Source organism: Solanum stenotomum, unplaced genomic scaffold, assembly GCF_019186545.1.
Source record: "Solanum stenotomum isolate F172 unplaced genomic scaffold, ASM1918654v1 scaffold30580, whole genome shotgun sequence".
Lineage (NCBI taxonomy): Eukaryota > Viridiplantae > Streptophyta > Magnoliopsida > Solanales > Solanaceae > Solanum > Solanum stenotomum.
The window spans coordinates 3,016-13,338 of NW_026031040.1; the positions used below are offsets into that span (position 1 = coordinate 3,016).

General features: G+C 38.3%; 1 pseudogene; it reads right to left on the reverse strand.

Annotated features, from left to right (window-relative positions):
• Positions 1-307: 307 nt before the first annotated feature.
• On the reverse strand, positions 308-9,981 carry LOC125851917 (tropinone reductase homolog At2g29260, chloroplastic-like; annotated as a pseudogene).
• Positions 9,982-10,323: the final 342 nt, after the last annotated feature.

The window sequence follows — 10,323 nt, forward strand, 5'->3', positions numbered from 1 at the left end:
TCCATAGTTCCAGAATTTTGTATGCGGATTAAGATCACTAAAAGGAAGTTTTCCAATCATAGATTCAAACCAACTGTCGAATCCTACTACCTGTTCCCCTTATATAATTCTTATATAATACAGCACCTGTATTTCAGAACTTAGTGGACCATTTCTCCACCCCCAAGAACCTACTTTCTTTGTTAAGCTAAACTGATTTTTTTAAGAAAAAAAGCACTCTTTCGGTTCTCAGTTTTGTTTCCTTTTCTCCCCATTTGCAGCAGCGTCAGGGATTTGCATGAAAAAGCATAAGCATTGGGATATAAAAGCATATAAATACTCTTAAATATGAACCTCAACAAAAAGGAAAATAACAAAAATACAACACTCTAATGATGCTGGTATCTTAGACAAAATAGGATGCATGTACTAGAGACCAAAGACAACCTCAGAGAATACCTAAAATACGCAGTTTATCAAAGATAACCATGGATTACTGAAGAGAAGAAAGTATGGAGGAATTCCTTGCTCCACCATGGATGTTTTGATGTACCAAGGAGCAACAGCATTACTCCTGATGTTGTCTTTAGCCCACTCGCATGCCAAATATTTTGTAAGTTGATTAATTGCTCCTGTGGACAACATTCAAGTGGAAAAGATGATGACATTTCATCATCGTTTCTCTCTATCAACCATAAAGTCTTGGAAAAAAAAGGAAGACCATACCTTTTGTTGCTCCTTGTAAAGACATTGATTTCAATGAGACAAAACCTGAGACAGAGGAAGTGAACACAACACTTCCAGCCCCGGGTGCTTTCAGAAGGGTATAGGCCAGCTGACACAGATGGAAAACAGATTCAAATTTTTTGCCATGAGGCTGGAAAACTCGTCAGCTGTAAAATCCACCATAGCTTTGCGAATATTGGTCCCTGTGTTGTTTATCTACTGAGCAATGAAAGAAAGCCAATTAGTTCATCTATTAGTGCATGCAATCCAGCCAATGAAGCTAGATGCATCATACGTTCAAAGATATTTATTTTAACACTGAGGTGCCACTTGCCAGGTCCAACATTATGAATGATTAGTTAACCAGACGTCATGTATAACCTCAACCAAATTATCTATGAAAATAATTGTGTCATCAGCAGCCATAATGTACCATCTAGCATTCTTGTTCTCCATCTTGAATGTCTCGTCTACAATGCGAGCCATTCATATGGTTTGTTGAATCGGATGTTTATCGTACATTTTGTATCTCGAGGTGTCTTCTGAGACTTTGAAAGGAGGACAAGAAGAGTAAGGCCATGGAAGCAATTGATGATCTTTTGGGAAGTTCTCGGGGAACACGAATCCACGTGTTATGTTTGGTTTCCACCAGGATTCAACATAGGATATTTTGTTCTTCCATGTTCTAGATGAACTTGTTATTCCAAATACTAGATGGCTAATATTGGTAGGAGTATCATCTTGTGTAATGTCATGACCTTTGAAACTCATCAAGTTATTGAATATAGTGATTGAGTTGCAACATGGATGGTTAGATAGCAAAATGTGGATTACATAGATGATTAGTCCTGAAATTAACAATGATTTGCGTAATTTTCCACTTAATAAAACGGATAATTGCATAGAGAGTAAATGGTAATCGATTTAAAGGATCTGTTCCTGTGTCGTTGCTCAAGTGTAATGGTCTAGAAGTCTTTGATGTGGGGAACAATGCTATAAATGACACATATCCAGCTTGCCTCGAAACTCTTCAAGAGCTGCAGTCCTTGTATTAAAGTCGAACAAGTTCCATGGACCTATAAGTATGTGTCAGACTAAGTTTTGCTTTCCCAAGTTGCGAATTTTTGATCTTTCTCGTAATGAATTCAGTGGCTCACTTCCTGAAAAAGTTTTTGGAAACTTCAAGGCAATGATCAAATTAGANTGACATTGCTCTGTACTCGGATTCTGCACTAGATCGAGATACAACACTTTGCTTCTTACTTCTCTATGAAACTAAGTTCCCTCCAACAAACACACAATAGCCTATAGTCGATCTCCTATCAATTTCGGATCCAGCATAGTCAGCATCTGTAAAACACTCAACACGAGTATGACCTTGATTTCTATACAATATGCCAAGTCCAGGGGCTCCTTTCAAGTAACACAAAATCTGTTCCAAAGCTTCCCAATGTTTAATCGTAGGCGTGGACATAAACTGGCTAACAACACTTACTGCAAAAGCAATATCCGGACGAGTCACAGTAAGGTAGTTTAACTTCCCAACTAACCTTCTATATTTCTCTGGATCATCAAAACGATCACTATCATCTGTTATAAGATGCACGTTGGGAATCGTTGGAGTACTACAAGGTTTGGCTCCCAACTTTCCAGTGTCAGCAAGTAGGTCAAGAACATACTTTCTCTGAGACAGAAAAATTCCCCTCTTGTTTCTATTTACTTCTACTCCCAAAAAGTATCTTAACGGACCCAAATCTTTCATTTGAAATCTGGTATGTAAGAAAGACTTAAGGGAAGAAATCCCCGCATAATCACTTCCTGTGATGACAATGTCATCAACATATACAACAAGGAGAATAGAGCCAAATGTTGATTGCCGATAGAAGACTGAGTGATCACATTTGCTCATTTTAAACCCAAAATCTTGAACTACCTCACTAAACTTGCCAAACCAAGCTCGTGGACTTTGCTTCAAGCCATACAAAGACTTCTTCAAATGACAAACTTTCGCATACTCCCATTGAGCAATAAAACCCGGTGGTTTCTCCATATAAACTTCCTCCTGAAGATCACCATGAAGGAATGCATTCTTGATATCTAACTGATGCAAAGGCCAATTCTCAGAAGCAACAACAGAAATGAACAACCGAGCAGAAGTGAGTTTAGCAATTGGAGAGAAGGTGTATGAATAATCTACCCCATATATCTGTGCATACCCTTTAGCCACAAGTCTAGTCTTAAGTCTTGCTACAGAACCATCTGTATTAACTTTAAATGTGAAGACCCACTTACACCCCACTAGTTTCTTTCCCTTTGGTAAATCCACCAAATCCCATGTGTGATTTTCCTCTAAGGCAAGTATTTCATCTAACATTGCATTAGACCATCCTGGATGGTTCAAAGTCTCCTTCACTGTTTTGGGTACAGAGATGGAGTCTAGAGAAGCAATCAAAGATCTAGACGTGGAGGATAAGCGGTCATAGCAAACAAAATTAGCAATAGAATATGTGGATTTGCAAGTGTGTACCTTTGCGAAGAGCAATAGGAAGGTTGAGATTTTCTGAAGGATCAGGTGACCGAACAGGTGTATGACAAGTATCATCAGTCTCTCGCCTCCTTGAATAGACTTGAACAATTGGTGGTCTTGCTACCACAGATGGATCAGGTACTGAAGGTACAATAGTTGGGTGGTGATCAACAGAAGGACTGAGAGCTGGAGGAACAACATCAGATTGTTTTGTCAAAACATGAGTGACTTGATAGACTAACCACTCATCTTCCTCCCCCTGACTTATAGAATTAGGAGGTGCATAGAAAAATGGTGTAGTCTCTGAAAATACCACATCAGTTGACACAAGATATTTGCCAAGTTTAGTAGAATAACACCGATACCCTTTCTGAAGGCGAGAATAACCTAGAAAAACACATTTCAATGTCTTAGGATCTAACTTGGTAACAGATGGTCGAATATCTCGAACATTACATGTGCTTCCAAACACCTTCGGTTCCACTGGAAATAGTGATTTATTAGGAAAAAGATCACTATAAGGTGTATTACCAACAAGCATAGTAGATGGCATGCGATTAATCAGAAAGCAGGCTGTAGAGACTGCATCTGCTCAAAATCGTTTAGGAACCTTCATCTGGAATAAAAGTGTCCGAGCTGTCTCAAGTAGATGTCTATTCTTCCTCTCAGCAACTCCATTTTAAGAGGGTGTATCAACACATGAAGACTGGTGGAGAATACCATGTTGTCTCAAATATGATTGAAACAACTCTGACATATATTCTTTAGCATTGTCACTTCTTAGAGTGCGAACCGAAGCATTGAATTGGGTTTTAACTTCAGCAAAGAAGGCACAAAAGTGAGTAAACACTTCAGAGCGACTCTTCATAAAATAAATCCAAGTCATCCGAGAGAAATCATCCACAAAAGTGACAAAATACCTATGTCCCGTTTTGGAAATGACTGGACATGGTCCCCAAACGTCAGAATGAACTAACTCAAAAGCCGACTCAACCCGCTTATAACCTTTGGACCTACTGAGTTGTGATGATGTTTTGCAAATCGACATGACTCGCATTCCAATGAAGAAATATTCTGAAATTGAGGACAAAGCTTCTTTAACAGAGGTAGAGAGGGATAGCCTAATCGACAATGTGATTCAAACGGAGACACGACACTTGAGCAGGCTACAGACTGAGGCTCCCATTTATCAAGGATATAAAGATCATCAGATACATGCCATTTACCAATAACCTGATTTGTTGTAAGATCACGAAACAAGCAATGATCGGGAAAGAAAGATATATAGCAATTAAGGTCTCTGGTAACTTTGCTAACAAAAATCAAATTAAAGGCCAACTTCGGTAGACTTAATACAGATGACAGGGTAATAGATGTGGTTGGTTTAACAAACCCATATCCAACGCTGTTGCAAGTTGATCCATCAGCTACAGTAACTGGAGAGGGTGCTTTGTGTGATTGAAAGCTAGAAAATACATTAGAATTACCTGTCATGTGATTTGTTGCACCTGAATCAATCACCCATTTATTTGACGACACGATAAGACACGACTCCGTAAAAGCATTAACTGAAGTGGGTTCCTTCACTGATTTATGATATTGAGAGATTTTAGAAAATTCGTCCGTCGAAACCGAAACCTTTTTATCATATAATGAACTTGAAGCAGTCATTTCCCCAACTCACTATATCAAATTAGAATAATAGAGAACTTGCCAAAGCTCTCCAATCAGAATACTAAAGAAACTGCCAAAGCTTTGCACCAAAATGTTATCCCAACAATTCTGTCCACGCCAACAAGTCAGATTGTTTGAATCAACTCAAAAAGAGCTCCACTCACATATAAAGGTCTTAACAGTGAAGCCGCCAACTCTCAGCCAAAGGGTTCAAACTCAAATAGACTGAAACACGCAGTTGTTCTGGAGATGGTCCAAAAATAAAATATGAAATACCTAAATGATCCAGATGTGAAACTAATTGAACAATGGAGAATAAAACTCGAACAATAGCAACAAAATTCAAACAGTGTTGCAGCTCAAAACAGATCAAAGCGGTAGACAAAGAAATTCAAACTCAAATATGACCAAAAGAAATCACAGAACCTGGTTGTTGATGCTAATTCTTCAAAACTTGGTCCAATATCCAGAAGACTACCATAAGTAGGCTGAGAATTTCAAGGCGACACCAAATCAGGTCGTCTGGCTAATTCCAGCGACGACCAGCCATGAAGTTCGACATACTACACTTTCTAATTCGACAAAGCTCTGATATCATGATATTTGATAGGGTTTGGAGAGAATAACTTGTTTATTGCTCAATGATTACAGTGATATAAATACATAAAGAGTACTAACTAACTATGGTAACTAAATAATCAAATCCCTACAAATCAGCTAGACTACCATATATACAATATTATGCAGTTGTAAATTGATTCTGTAACATATCCCAATACCACAAAATCTCCTACTCATTTAGTTTTTTCTTATAGGCAGCTGGAGAAATGCCAGTTTGCCAAATTTTTTCTAGGTTCAACACTGAAAAATAATTCAGCTGCATCTCTTGCAGATTAACCCAATTATCAATCTAATGTAGCTATATGAGTTCAATATGCACCGACAACAGTCATACATACTCTGGTGCTAATCTGGAACAATTATCCAAAGAAATTCGAACCGCACACCATTCGGCCTCTAGGATTTCTTGGTGGTAAAAGAGTAGTTATTATAAAGACTGAATGTGTGCTATTGGGAATTATTGAAGATAAGGAAGATAAAAATTTACCTGGAGAGGGAGGAGTTGTAAGAGGTGAATATGTTCCGTCCGCTGCTGATGCATTGTCGGATAAGGACTGTGAGTTTGAGTTGTCGTCGGACTGGGCTGGAGATGAAGCAGACGGTGATGGGAAAGCTGGAATTGTGCTTGCTGTTATTTCTAATGGAGTTGGCAGATCAGTAACTATGGGAAGTGTGGGTGTGGGGTTCGACGAACTTGGCATTGTTGATTTTGCCCATTCTAGGTGAGCTGATTTAATGGTAGTATTGGTGAACAATGTCTTAAATGGAAATACATCCTCAACAAATCGCACATCTCGGGACAAGTACACCTTTGCAGAAATTGGGTCAAAACACTGGTGACAGTGATGGGATAATGAGAAACCAAGATAGACACATGGGGTATATTTTGATTCAAGTTTATTTTTGGAGTATGGTTTAAGCCATGGATAGCATAAACAACCAAAAATCTGTAGGGAGTTATAATCAGGTGATTTTCCAAGTAATCTTTGGAATGGGGATTGATTATCTAGGTGAGAGGTTGGAAGACAATTGATGAGGTAGACAGTGTGATGGCATGCAAAAGACCAGAATTGGGGTAGGAGGGATGCCTCATATAAGAGTGTTCTTGCAGTTTCGACGATATGACGATGTCGTCATTCTGCAAGTGCAACTCGTTGGGGTGTATAGGGTGGGGTGGAGAGGTGTTGAATGCCGTGAAGTGAAAGATATGAATCAAGACTTTTATACTCACCTCCGCCATTAGTATACAATGATAAAATTTTAGTGTCAAAATGTTTTTCCATCATAGGATGAAATTTTTGAAAGATCTCTTTAACTTCACTTTTCTTTGTTAGTGTGTAGAGCCAACTGTACTTCGTATATTGATCAACAAAAATACAATAATACAACTTTTTGTCAAGAGAGAAGACTGGTGATGGCCCCCATAAATCACTAAAAATAATTTGAAGTGGTTTAGAGCTAGACAGTGATAATTGGGTAAAAGGATGCCGATGAACTTTATTAGATAAACAAGAATTACAATGAAAGTTTTTGTCTCACTCATGAAACGGTAGCGAGAATTTATTTAAAATAAACCTAAGAACTCTAGAGTGAGGATGTCCAAGATGTTAGTGCCAAGTAGTGAGAGGACTGGATGTGGAGATAATGTGAGCTTGGGGATGTCAGACAGGCCACTCATACAGTCCATTGTTGGTCCGACCGTGCACCAATGGCTTCCGCGTTTGCAGATCCTTCACAACAAAGTTAAAAGGGAAAAATTCAATAGACTTAAGATTGTCTTGACAGAATTTAGAAACTGAAAGAAGCTTGCGTTTAATGGAAGGTGGACACAGAGCGTGGGTTAGCTTAAAAACATTATTTGATGCACTAAATTTAGTAGAACCAGTGTGAGAGATAGGAATTTTGTTACCATCACCGATAGAGACATCCTCGTTACCGTGGTATGGTTGTAGGTTGTGCGGCTCTGTTGTGATATGATGGGTGGCTCCTGAGTCAACTATCCAGGGGCTGGTGTCCGCCGTAAACCCAGCGGCATAGTTGGCTTTCGCTTCAAAGTGATTATGAGACTTCGAGCGGCAAACATTGGCAGTGTGGCCAATTCTATTACATAGTTGACATCGAGTAACACCGTTCGGATTGGAATTGGACTGCCATTGTGGTGGAGTGCTTGGACGTGAATTTTGGCGCCATTGTTGAGAGTTGTTGGTTTGTCTACGATTGTTGCGATTATTGGAGTTGAATTTGGTGGGAGTAGCAACTGCAACAGTGATGGTACTAGGTAGTTTCTTAGCATCTTCGTGGCGAAGGAAGAGTTCAAAGTCCAGTAGCTTTTCAACAGTTCCTCATAGGAGATAGTTGTATCGTGTGCACGAATGGCAGCAGAGATCTCACGAAATTCAGGACCTAGACCACTGAGTATTTTGACGATGAGTTCAAGATTGGAAACAGGAGCACCAGCAATGGCTAACTCATCTGAAAAGGACCGAATAGTGTGAAGATATTCAGTAATGGAGCGAGAGTCCTTAGTGACACTGGCAAGCTGATCACGCAAACTGAAGACTCGGGCTTGAGATTTGTTCGCATAAGTGGTATGCAAAGCATCCCAAGCTGATTTAGCCGAGTCAGCGGCAGCAACAGTAGAGGCAATAGTGGGTTCGACAGAAGTCATGAGGGCATTCTGGATGAGTTGGTCCTGACGGAACCAAGTTAGGAAGGCAGGATTAAGAGATAAATTTGTGCCGAGAGTAATCGTGCGATCGGGGGACGGAGTGGTTCCATCGAGATGGCCAAAGAGGTTGTAGCCATACATAAGCATGGAAAATTGGGCTTTCCAGGTGGCGAAGTTGTGGCCACCGCTTAGTTTGATGGGTAATTGGGATGTAGGATTGAATTGAATGATAATATTGGTACCCGTCGTGTTATCAACATTGACAATTCTGGGATTGTTGCCATTGTTGTTACCATTGTGTTTGGTCATTGTTACTGATCTACGTGAGGAGGAGAAAAAATAATTGATCGTACTCGTTAGAGCGTGAAGAGCCCTGATACCATATAAAGACTGAATGTGTGCTGAAAAGAGTATGTTTATTAATGAAGGCAGCAAGGTATTAAATAGAGTTACAGGGAAAATAATAAGACTCCTAAACGAACTAAACTAAAGCAATCTAAATAAATAATAACTGTTGAATTAGTAATGCAATCCTAATACGACTAAACTACTGATCCTAATACGACTAAGATACTGAGTGATGTCCTAATGCCAGATGTTCTAATAATTATTTATAAGCTTTCCAGAAACATCTTATGAGACAGAATCATTTTGTGGAAGATAAAAAAACTTTCCATAAATCATCTATTTGTTCCAACTGGTTGAGGTCAATTATATGATATCCATTCGGCTCAAGTCAGTCATAATTTTAAAGGAAAAACTTTTCCTTGGCCTCCAAGTCCTCCACAAAGAGATATCATTGAAATATAAAGCTTCTAAGAAGTGCTTAAGCTAATAAGATACCTACGAGAATAAACAATCAAAAAGAAAGATACCTACAAGAATGTCGAGCTTCCCATTGAATGTAGACGAAACAACCTCCATTAACTTTTGGCGATCAATTTGAGAAGACACATCACACAAGGAACCAGACACTGTAAAGCCCTCACCTTTCCAGCTCCTTAAACATGTTCCAAGCTCATCTTCATTCCGGGCACACGTATGCAAAATGGCTCCCAGTCCACACAATTCCTCCACTATCGCATGCCTAATTATACAACAATTCACATTGTCAAATACAAATGCGTAGTTATACTCAGATTTTTAAGAAAACTAGATAAAAAAAAAAAACACTGGGCTTGTGGCTATATTGGTTATTACTTCTGTCTCAAAACAAATGATGATTTGGAGTACAAGATCAAAGTATATAACTTTATTATGTGAAATGTACATGAAATCCTTGGTTGTCTTGAAATAAAATGTATATTATAGAAACTACACAAAAGCCACTCCACCTCAAAAAATTTACAATAGAATCGAACATCAGTTATATCCTCTGTCTGAAAAGTGAATACTACTTACAAGATCATTCAAAAAACTACTCTAAGTCAACTCTTTTACAATAGAAGTCATAACTGAAAAAAAATGAGTTTAAAAGGATATTATAAGTCACATTAAAGTATTTAAATTACTAGATAACGGTAAGGTCTATGTACACCTACCCTCTTCAAACCCACTTTCTCAGATAACATTGGGTATGTTGTTATTGTACATTAAAGTAATCAATGGTTTAACTACCCATAATAAATGAAAAAAAATCTTCCATAGTCTTGTCAATCATGGAATATCAAAATACAAATTAAAATCATGGAATTATTTCATCCAACATGCAATCTCTAAGTTTGATTTCTGTAACATTCATTTCTGCCTTGTAAACAACATCACAACACTCTCTCCTACTACCCTCCTGGAAAAAAGAACAAAAAAACAAATGTTAATAATATATTTCCTTCGTTTAAAAAAGAAGGATCTATTTTTCATTGTAGTCTGTTTAAAAAAGAATCACTCCTTTCTGTTTTTGGCAACACTTTAATTTTGGCTTTCTACGTGGCATGTTTATGGTTACAAGATCAAATGTCATTTTGATATATTTGATAGGCATAATACATAAATGTGTCATTTAACTTGGTCTCATTTCACATTTACGCCCTCCAACTTCGGGCATGCATAAGTAGACACTTAAACTTATATAAAATTGAACAAGTAGATATATAAGTCCTACGTGAAATAATAGGACACGACGTAGGTA